Source organism: Lactuca sativa, chromosome 9, assembly GCF_002870075.4.
Source record: "Lactuca sativa cultivar Salinas chromosome 9, Lsat_Salinas_v11, whole genome shotgun sequence".
Lineage (NCBI taxonomy): Eukaryota > Viridiplantae > Streptophyta > Magnoliopsida > Asterales > Asteraceae > Lactuca > Lactuca sativa.
The window spans coordinates 141,265,698-141,277,446 of NC_056631.2; the positions used below are offsets into that span (position 1 = coordinate 141,265,698).

General features: G+C 33.8%; 3 long non-coding RNA genes across 4 annotated transcripts; all 3 read right to left on the reverse strand.

The window, feature by feature from the left end:
- Positions 1-3,825: 3,825 nt before the first annotated feature.
- Positions 3,826-5,116, reverse strand: LOC128128555 (uncharacterized). 2 transcript variants are annotated; one of them, XR_008226543.1, is made up of 5 exons: positions 5,068-5,116; positions 4,787-4,985; positions 4,390-4,669; positions 4,139-4,234; positions 3,826-3,930 (listed from the first exon to the last, which is right to left on the reverse strand). It is a non-coding gene; the product is annotated as an uncharacterized LOC128128555 (long non-coding RNA). The 2 variants fall into 2 exon arrangements; XR_008226542.1 differs by having other exon boundaries at positions 4,787-5,010; positions 5,068-5,115.
- Positions 5,117-5,193: 77 nt separating this feature from the next.
- Positions 5,194-6,230, reverse strand: LOC128128738 (uncharacterized). Its single transcript, XR_008226749.1, has 3 exons — positions 6,073-6,230; positions 5,668-5,969; positions 5,194-5,557 (listed from the first exon to the last, which is right to left on the reverse strand). It is a non-coding gene; the product is annotated as an uncharacterized LOC128128738 (long non-coding RNA).
- A 110-nt stretch (positions 6,231-6,340) lies between these two features.
- LOC128128401 (uncharacterized) lies at positions 6,341-6,945 on the reverse strand. The gene is made up of 3 exons (XR_008226302.1): positions 6,882-6,945; positions 6,532-6,804; positions 6,341-6,437 (listed from the first exon to the last, which is right to left on the reverse strand). It is a non-coding gene; the product is annotated as an uncharacterized LOC128128401 (long non-coding RNA).
- Positions 6,946-11,749: the final 4,804 nt, after the last annotated feature.

The following is an 11,749-nucleotide window of genomic DNA, read 5'->3' on the forward strand; positions in this document are numbered from 1 at the left end:
CTTTTGGTGATCCTGACCATCAGTTTGTTAATGGTAGGCAGTACTTAAACATAACTTCGTACCCATTTCCTACTGTAGACTTTTCCAAAATCATAATGTAAAACGACTGTCACAATTCGATACAATCGTTAATGGAACACCGTGAAGTCTTACTGTCTCCTTTACGTAAGCATTTACAAGCTTATTTATAGACATTCTCTCATTGGCTGCTATGAATTGTGCACTCTTTGTGAGCCAATCTACGAATACCCAAATCATGTCGTGATCGTTCTTCGCCCTGGATAGTTTAGTCACAAAATCCATGGTGATGCCATCCCATTTACCCATGGGTATACGTAAAGGTTCAAAACTCTCATACGGTTTCTGATGTTGTGTTTCAACTCTCGCACATGGTACACACTCTGCCACATACTTTGCAACATCGAGCTTCATTGTCGGCCACCAGTAGTAAGGTTTCAGATCGCTATAAATCTTAGTGTGAAAGATCTTGTATGCCCAAGAGTCATTATATAATGATATTGCTAATAATATATGATCTTATAGGGTCACACCATATAGCAAGTTACCGTTAATTGATTATTTATTAATATAATTTGATTATTAATAAATATATATCAACACTTGTATTTAATTGGAAAATTATTATTTCATGGAAATAATAACTTACTAATTGGGAATTTATTATTTGTGGAAATAATATTTATTGGAGAAATAACAACTTATAAAATATTTCAGAAAATAGGATTATTTATAGGTTATATTTATATCTTAATAAACTAGCTCAATTTATATAAAATATAGTTTTGTAAAAAAAATAAGCTAGTTACAATTTATATAAAAAAAATAGTTTTATATAAAATAAGATATCTATATATGACTAGTTATATATATATATATATATATATATATATATATATATATATATATATATATATATATATATATATATATATATATATATATATGTTGGGAATTCTTTATATCAATGATTGATTTTTATAAAGATAACATGCATGTGTATATAAACTAGTCATGAGACAATTTTCGTCTTCTTTTATTCATGTTTTTTCAAAAATTGTAAGAAGACCAAACATGGTCTTCCTTTTCCATGCTTGGGACAATGTTGTCCCTCCTTTTACTTTATGGTTTCCTTACACCTTTTTGACCATTATATAATGAACAGCTTGGAAGGCTTTTGTGAGTGGTTCTCATATCTTCTTGCAAGCGTTCTTATGGTCTCTTTGGAGACCTAAAACCGAGAGCACTTCCTCTCCATGGGGCTGCCAAAATTTCAAGCTTCATGCTTTCCCTTCTCCTCCATTCTCTTACATTTTGATGCTAGACAAAGCCCCTTTGTTGCTTAACATTTGAACATATATTTGGTATATATTTAGAAGATTTATGAATAACAAATTACAAGTGAATACTAGCATGTTTTGATGGTTCTACTCTTGCTTGGTGGATACTTTTAGAGAACTCTTGTTTTAGAGTTTCATGCCACACTTCATCAACTTCTAACCTCCCATGAGGATCAAAGTCTTTAAAGGTTGTTATGCTTTCCCTTCTATGGTTTTTTAATCTTTCTAACTCTTGTAAAATAATCCTTGATTGGTAAAGTAGTTTTAATTTTTTTCAACATTTTTTAAAGCTTTCGTTGTCATTTTTACTGGTTGTGAAACCGAATTTTTGAATAAAAAACCCAACAATTGGTATCAGAGTCATCTTTGCAAGATTAGTTTGATTATTTCTTTAGTTGATGAAATCTTTGTTTTTCGAAAACATGGATGGTTTTCTCTTTGCAAGAAAAATTCACACATATTTTATCTGACAACTTTAAAATGTTTATAATTGTTATTTTTGATCAAATGTTTACATGCATCTTTTTGGTCATAAATGTTGTCTCAGAAAAACAAAGAGTTCTTTTATATAAATTTGAGCATATATATATATATATATATATATATATATATATATATATATATATATATATATATGTGTGCATAAACTAGCCATGGACCTTTGTGTTGTTGCATGTGTTGATTTATTTAAAATGGTTGTAATTATTTATTTATATGGTATGCAATAATTAGATAGATAGTTTTTCATTTGTAAATTTTTGTATGTAATAGATTAGTTTTAGAAATAGTTTATTTTTATAAAAATGTAATAATAATATAGATGGTGGCCATTTTGAAGATGAAAAGTTTATATAGTTGATTTTATTAAAGTTTCTCAAACTTTATAAAATTATTTTTATAAACTTGCTTCAAAGGTGTTGAAGCAAGTGGGAGCACAGGAAGACTTTACAAGATAAATGTCTCTTATGTCCCTTTAGGAACGGACTTGATAATTTTGTGATGGCTCACAAAATTATTACTAGTTAATGGCTTGGTTTATGCACATATATTATAATTGTTATGCATGCTTGTGTTATTTTATGTTTATGTTATTATTATTATGTTATGGTTGATAAAATTTGTTTTTCAAATGCAAAAATAATATTTGAACATAAATAAACATCACAAGGAGTTTGGTTTTAATGAAATTTACCTTTTTAACAAAAGATGCTAAAAATAGTTTTACAATAAAATAAGCTTTATCATTAAAACTAGTAACCGGTAAAATTTCGAGATTAAAATTTTATAAGTTTACAATAGAGATTTGTAAACTTATGAAACTCCAAACCTTATTTTATAAAAGGAAGTTTTATTAAAAGGTTTCCAAATATCCTAAAGCGCTCAAACCATATAACTTAATAGTAGTTATTAATTTAAAACTTTGATCGCATCAATTATATAAAATCGGGTTTTATGTATAGAACATTGTTTAAGATGTGATTTTTTTCATAAAAAATAGATTTTTAAAAGGTATACCATGGTTTATTGAATGCATGCAATAACCATGATATAACATGTTTTTTAAACTAGAATTATAAAAACATCAAAGATCCTTTACAAATCTCAAATCTATGCAATCCTTTTTTAAAAGAACACTCGCACGTCTCTTGTATGCACTAGTGGGATAAAGGATACCTAACCGCTTACACTACTAGAAAAAAGGCCTTTTACGACGCTCATTGCGCGTCGTAAAACGCTCAGACGACGCGCAAATGCGTGTCAAGGAAGGCCCTGTCATAAAGAGAGACGACGCGCTTTTGCGCGTCGTCTATAGACGACGCGCATTTACGATGCGCATTTATGACGCGCATTTACGACGCGCGGTTATGACACGCAATGCGTATCAAGGAAGGCCCTGTCATAAAGGAAGACGATACGCATTCGCGTGTCGTAACCTTACGATGCGCGTGTTAATGACACGCAATGCGTATCAAGAAAGCCTCTGTCAAGAAAGGTCATGTCATAAATGAAGATGACACGCATGTTTGCGTATCATAATTTTAAATGTTAAATTTTTTTTTTTTTTATAGATTTACTAATTTTCAAATTAAATTTGCATTTAATGCCTCACAATATAAAATAAAATATCATATACAAAAAATATAATCCATTTCATAAAATTTAATGTCTTACAATTCTATTTGTTACAATATATAAATTTACATGATGTGTAGTGGAACAAACAATGAGATACGCATACAATGGAGATGGATAACAAGACATCAAAAAGGAAAAAGAAGGGCAAAAAAGTAAAATACGAGGCCACGCATGAGAAGCTCAGCTACTTTAGCAGCAACTGTGTTACGTGCAACATCCTTGCTAGCCTGAGAATGAGATGCATATCAAAATATCAAAGTTGTTAAGTAACTAGTTCCTTTTGTTTACTTTCCCAAATATTTTTTAAACATCATTTATCTGTACAGCACTCAAAGTAAGAAGACATACCTCACCCCTTATCAACAATGGGTTTCTTCCCTCATCAATTAGGACATAATCAAGTTCATCAACTATTGCAAAATGCAATGGTTTTGGCCTGATAAACATTGTGCTATTATTAATCCAAGAGACACTTCAAATGAAATCTGCCTTAGTAATTAGTATTAGTATGAAAAATGTGGTAATACCATCTCATAACAAGTTGCAATTACAGACGATAAAATCCCAACAAGCATCTACAGTGAAAACATATTAATCCAAGGGCAAATATGTAATTTTATATTCATGTCTAAAAAAAAGCATACCATGGAATAAGCAGCATACGGGAAGTCTGAAACTCCATAATGCAAACCATCAACAATAAAAGCAAAAGCATTCAAAGGCTGACTAGCACTCACAAACTTTTTTCACAAAATCAAAACGCATCAGAAATATATATATATATATATATATATATATATATATATATATATGTATATATATATATATATATATATATATATATATATATATATATATATATATATTAACAACAAGGGTATTATAGGGAGTTTACCAAAACCCCGGTTCTAGCAATCGCCAATACTCCAATGTCCTTAGTGAACAGTGTGACTATGGAACCAAATGAAACTCCCAATATTGCAGCCAAAGTAACACCCATCACAAAACCAATCTAAAGAAAATAATAAAACATTAATTAACTTTTATAAAATAAAAACATCTTTATATATTATATAAACAAAATAATTATTAATTAACATTACATTCAACACGAAGTATGTGATATCCTTCACAGATCTATAATTCCCTTTTGAAACCGAACTAGCAATCAACGCCTAAAACAAAACAAAACAAAAAAATGGTTAAGAAGTCAACTAACTGACAAATAGTCAAACATTTTCCTTAAACTATATGTCAAGTCAAGTCAAAGTCAACATTTGGTGAATTTATACCTGACCAGATGCAGCCAACGCATCTGTAATAAGGGAAACTGCCAACCAAACTTGCAGACATATATGATGAAGCAGTAGAGTAGAGTACCTTGAGCATTTCATTTTGTGCTGTCAGCAACTGGTCCCGCCCTTGCAACTGTACCATACTCATCTTACCAGCAAGTATGTCTGCTTCTTTCCCGCCCAGGAAATTTGTTTTCTTTATTCATTTAAGAACCAAAACCCTAAAAAACATTATATAGAATTATAAAAACTTCAAGAAAAGTCAAAGGGAATAATACCTCAAGAATATGTAGACGTCAATTCACAGGCAATTCAGCATTTAACACAACAGATTTTATACCAAACTGTCAAAAAATATATAAAAAGTTTTATTAAAATCTATAATAGGTAAAAAAAGATTAATTTAATGGGAAAAATAATACTTGCTCAAAGTTTTAGTCTAAAACTTGTGTCAATTGTATTTGTAAATATAAAGACTTTCTTTTGAACAAGATCCAACTTCAAAATTGCAAGAATGTAAAGAAGCTTATCTCGATAACTACATTGTATCTAAATATAAAAGTAAAAGAAATAAATAAAGATTCAAGAAACTATAAAATGTATTAAAGAAATGCCCTAAAATAAGTTTGTTAAATAAGTATACAAGATTTTAGCTCTTAAGCTCTTACCCAAAATTGCTGAACATTTTTGGGGACAATTTCGTCCTTTCCATCACCAACTTCTGCTAAAGTAAGAATATAGGGATTGTGTAGATAAAGCTTCTTCAAGCTTTCAACATCATCACTGCAAAAATTTCATCAGAATTAATTGAATGAAGAAATTGCAGGGGTAGAAATGGAAATACCATCTTATAAGAAGTGATAATGACACAAACAAACCTTGAGGTAGCAGCCATGAGAAGGCATTGACATCTTTTAGGAATGTGAGTTTTGAGATCTTTGAGATTCTTTTCATATCCATATGTAAAAAGAAGATCTGCCTGATTTACTAACATGAATCAGTACTTTAATAAAGAGTATTATAAATGTTACAGAAAGAAAAGAATCCATACCTTATCAAGAATAATAATTGAAAGATAATCATGAACGGATTTTGCTTGAAGAACACCTGATGAAAGACATCTTTGGACACAAGCTGGAGTAGAAACAAAGATATAAGGAGGCCCTGACAATGCTGTCGCCTGAAAATTGGAAAACAAAAGCAAAAATTACCAATTTACCGTTGATCTTTATAATATTGAAGAACAGAATTGGATTTTGTATAAAAAATTTACAAAAACTAACCATTTCAGAGAAACTTGGTTCACCCGTTAACTGAAACTTTATTTGGCAACATCATTTTTGCAAGAGGAAGTAATGCCCCTTGAGAAATCAGAATTTGTCTCGGTTCTTCACCTTCTCCTGCAACATTTCCTAATGCTTATGCACACTGCTCTGCAACAGGCACTGAACTCTTTTTTGGATAACAATTACAAAATTAGAATTACGCCATTGAAGTGATATGAAAAAATCCAGAAATATTAAAAACTAAGTACTTAACACTAACCTCCGATTTGAGCAATGAGTAAAGGTAATGCAGGCAATTAAGCTCTTGTTTCTTTAGGTTTTCCAGCAGCTATGTTTGTAAGACACCAAGCTGCTTCAAGCAACTGTATTATGGATCTAGAATAAAAATTAAAACATATTAAAAAGGGTATGCTAAAAAGAAAGAAGGTCATTACTAATATTATTATTGTTTATTACCTGCTCATCATGGGAACTGCTCTGTAGATAAGAGGGGTATCAGATCTTCAACAAAATGGATATGAATGTGTAAAGCTTCCAGTCTTGACCAGCCTGCCCTTGTCCTGTGCACCATCCATAATAAAAAGAATCATAATTTGTTTTATGCATTTGCCCCTGTTCATAATCATATACCATTTAACTATTCTTGCCTTCACTTCATGAATAATATATTTATCTGTACGCATCTTTTGGAGACCTGTTCAAGTAATAGTTATTGGCAACCAATTTTTCCTGCATAACCCAATTATTAAAAATTAAAAAATAATAATAAATTTAAAAAGTACAATAATGCCCTTATTGATACGCACCAGATGAGACTGCACATTTGCCATCTTCTTTTCATCAAACTCATACTCTTTAACAGGTACTTTTATAGCCTTTTAACATACAACAACAATACTAATATCAAAAATGGATTACACAAGATGAGACAGGGGCCTTGATTTGATAATCAAATATTACAATACTCAGTGAAGCAAATAATCAAACACTTAGTGGGCAGTAAAAACTTAATTGTGTTGATTGAAAAGAAGTTTAGGGACGTAAAGGAGAAGAGGAGAACCTGAATCAACGAATCTGGCATATGGTTAGATGTTTTTACCAGAGACGGTAACAATGGTACTCATAGAGAACAAGATTAAGAAGCAGAAACTACATTGATTTTCTAGAAAGAAAATGGCAAACAGTTAGTAATTGATCCAAAATCAATAATCGGCACATCACCTGCACTCGAATTGATGACATCGTTAGCTTCCCGAAACTCCAGCGACACTGTTACTTGGCCTGGACTCCGGCGACTCATCTGACCTACACCACGACGACGTTAGTTGTACCAGCGACTCATCTAATCCCAAATCTGATCTTCAACCTTCGGTTTCTAATCTTCAACCTCGAACTTGAGCCCTATAGCTCCTCACAACCCCTTGACAACCTTTGAACGCCACCTCACACCCTCACCTGCAAATAAAAAAAGAAATAATAAGAAGGGAGAAGAAGGGTTGTGATCGAGCTAGAGGAAGAAAAGAGGAAGAATACGCACATCATTTCTTTCTTCTTTCTTCTTTCTTCTTTCTTCTTTTCGCTCTCCAACTCTGGCTATAAATACGAAAGCGCAAGAGATATTGAGAGGAGTGAGCGGGGTACTTCAGAATTTTGGGGGATTTTCCATGTTTCTAGTGGTGGCGGCTGCTAGGTTTTACAGAGAGTAGTAGGGGAGAAAATGAAAGAAGATATTACTATTTCAAATGTGTTATGTTTGATTAGGGTTTGCACATAGAAGGAAGTGAAAGTCGATCGGAGAAGAAGGGGTTTGCAGAGAGAAAGAAGGGAGAGAATGAAGTTGATTTGGCGGGTGTAGAGAGTAGAGAGGAAGAGGAAGCGGGTGTTCAAAATTTTGGGGGATTTAGTTTCCCCCCTGAGTCCCAGAAACGCGTGTTTATTAAAATTATAAAGCGACATTTGTAGAGGACGCCCTTTTATTATAGGTGCCCTCCGTGTTTTTAATATTTTTACATCAGACACTAATTTAAGGGCACTCAGTAATGCGCGACCTAAATCCTTAAAATTTTTGAAGAGATGACACTTTTTTAATGTCGCTCTCTAATGCGTAACATAAATCAAAGAGCGTCGTGTTTTGCGCGTCGTAAAAGGTCTTTTTTCTAGTAGTGTTAGTGTTATCTTTTGACGGTGGGGGTGATTTCACGATTTCTGTAACCAAGTTATAGGCTGATTACACAAGTTTTTCAAATTGGACGATTTGATAGGAAATCTTTTGTGATAACTGATACCTAAGCAAGAGAGTTTCGAGGCATAGATTGGATCAAACATGTCTAATTAAATTTGTTATTAGTGATCCTATAAATCTAGGAATTATGTAGTAGTATATAATTGATAATCGATATCTACCGAGTTGAATTCGGATGAATGAGATAAAGGATACGCAACCATTTATTTGTTTTGCAACTTGGATACTAGACTTTGATAATTAATGTTTTTAGAAAATAAAAGGGTATTAATTATTAAAGATTAAATATTGAAAGTACTAAATGATTTTTGTTAAATTTATGTGGATATATAATCCACTCTCATAACCATGAATTGTCATTTCTCTTTAAATGACTTAATGAACAATAACATTCAACAGATACAACTTCAATAAATGGGTTCATGTGTTAAGAGACAATCTCGTGAGAGATGTGAAATTGTATACACTTAAAGGACCTATTCATAAACAAATTGCTTTAAGCAATAGACCTGAATATGATACCTTGTAAAGGCATTACTGTGATGCTCAAGATGCTTCTAACATCAAGCTAGGAATAGTTATGCATGACTTGTAGGAGGTCTTGGTTAATTTAAACATATATCTGATAACATAACAGGTCAAGAAATATTCCAATAAATACAATGATATTTTATTTAAAGTTAGTTTAAACATTGGAATAATGCAAGGCTAAAGGGGTCACCTTGTGTGATCTAAAAGGCCCATGTTTATGAAATAAACATCTTTAACCCCAAGAAATCCAATAAGGCCCACATAGATGGATATTGTTTCTTTAATGAAGAAACTGGACATTGGTAGAGGAACTGCTCCTCTTATCTAGAAAGAAAGTCTGAAAGAGACTAGTTGTAACGCTCGTAGATCCGAGCTAGTCAATTTAGAGGCAATAGAGGTCGAAAATGACTTTTCGACAAAAGATTATTTTGAATAAATAATCTTAACCAAGTTGTAGAATATGTCACAAGGTTTTTGTACATATAAAGAACGCCGAAATCCGAGTTATAACGAAGAAGTTATGACCCGTCGAAGTTTCGCGACGGAACCGACACAGCACCGGGAAGCGTAAATAGTGAATTTACGAGAGAGTGAGAATTAGCCTTAGCGCTCTAAACGAAATTCGTAGAATATGTTAAACTAAGAACACCGATAAAAAGAACGCCCAAATCTGACTTCGTATGAAAAAGTTATGATTTTTCGAAGTTTCGGACTAGCATTGTACAACCCGAAATTCGAATATTAGATCGGGTGGTTTTAAGCCGACACGACCTGAATGAGAATCGAAGATCTCGTTAAGAATAGCTTAACGAGGAAAAGATGGGTGAAAACGGACGTCGGATGAAGAGGTTATGAGGATTTAATGAACCAATCCTGTCCCAGCCTGTTAATAATATAAAATTTAAAATCGGGTCAAAATTAGCCGACGGAGTCTAAACGAAAGTTGTAGAGTACGTTCCCACCTTCGCGTGGATATAAAGAACGTCGAAAACGGAGCTCGTATGTGAAAGTTAAGAATTTTTAAAGTTGAAACATGAAATTGCGAGACCTGATGAAGGATCGATGACACGTCGCCCCTCGCTACGCCCCGTGTGCGAAGCTGGGTACGCCCAGCGTACTTGATCTTGTCCGGGTCCGAGAATGGGTGCGAGCCAGCTGGTGCGAAGCTAGCATTCTTATCCGAGGCATAGTCCAGGGTGAACTTGAACACCTATGTAATAGTTTTCTAGAAATAATAAAATCTTTGTTTTGTTATCTGGTGCGTTAAATTGTTATGTGATTTTCTTGTATGGTGACTTGGAAAACTGCGAGAGCATACTTGGGATGAGTATGAGTAGGTGTGAATGGTAGTAGAGGCCTATACTACCGGAAGCACAGGACTCACACTTGGATCAGGGAAAGTCACAAGGTTACCAAGAAGCTAGTAATTGATTTCGTTTTATTCAAGTATGTCGTTACCATTGTTTCGGTAATGACTAAGAAAATTGTTGTTATCCCGACGCTAGTTGTCATATCAAATTGAGTCCGACTACGATGAGTAGGTTACGTGGTTCAGAGAAGCAAGTTTGATGTAGCGTCTGACTTTAACCAAACAATTGAAATCAAAAGCGATCAATAGAAGTATCACGCTCGTTGTTAAAGAAGTTGGTAGCTAGAAATGCTACATGTTAAAGTGTGATTATATCACATTAAAACATGAAGGAAGGCATAGTCTGTTTTAGAATTTAACTCAAAGAGACCTGATTCTAAACGTGCATCACATGATAATAGGTCATTATTTGGAGTCTAACCTGAGGTAGAGAGCAGGTGCACGATCGAGTGCTACTTGCAGTCAATGAGTCTAAGAGATAGACTTGAAGGAATATAGAAGTTATAATTATTACCTAGGATGAAGAGATGACGTAGGGAGTCATTATACGAGCCCTGTTTCGTTGATGATTTCGGGAGGTAATCATCCTAATGGGGAGATAATTGTAACGCCCGTAGATCCGGGCTAGTCAATTTAGAGGCAATAGGGGTCGAAAACGACTTTTCGATAAAAGATTATTTACAATAAATAATCTTAACCAAGTTTTAGAATATTTCACAAGGTTTCCGTACATATAAAGAAAGCCGAAATCCAAGTTATAACGAAGAAGTTATGACTCGTCGAAGTTTCGCGACGGAACCGACACGGCATCGGGAAGCTTAAATAGTGAATTTACGATAGATCGAGATTTAGCCTTAGCGATCTAAACGAAAGTCGTAGAATATCTTAAACTAAGAACATCGATAAAAAGAACGCCCAAATTTGACTTCGTATGAAGAAGTTTTGATTTTTCGAAGTTTCAGACTAGTAGTGTACAGCCCAAAATTCGATTATTAGATCGAGCGGTTTTTAGCTGACACGAACTGAACGAGAATCGAAGATCTCGTTAAGAGTAGCATAACGAGAAAAAGATGGGCAAAAACGGACGTCGGATGAAGAAGTTATGAGGATTTAACGGACCAATCATGTCACGGCCTGTTAATAATAAAAAATTTAAAATCGATTCAAAATTAGCCGACGGAGTCTAAACGAAAGTTGTAGAGTACATTCCCACCTTCGCGTGGATATAAAGAATGTCGAAAACGGAGGTCGTATGTGAAAGTTACGAATTTTTAAAGTTGAAACATGAAATTGCGAGACATAATGAAGGATCGATGGCGTGGCGCGTTCTGAACCGTCCATCGCTGAAGAAAGCCTCACTTCGGATCTTGACACGTCGCCCCTCGCTACGCCCCGCGTCCAAAGCTGGGTACGCCCAGGGTACTTGATGTTGTCCGAGGACTACGCCACGCGTAGCCTCCCTATGCCCAACGTAATGACCGAAGTCTGGCACTATAAATAGAGGTGCGAAGTGCTCCGAACTTCTCACACAT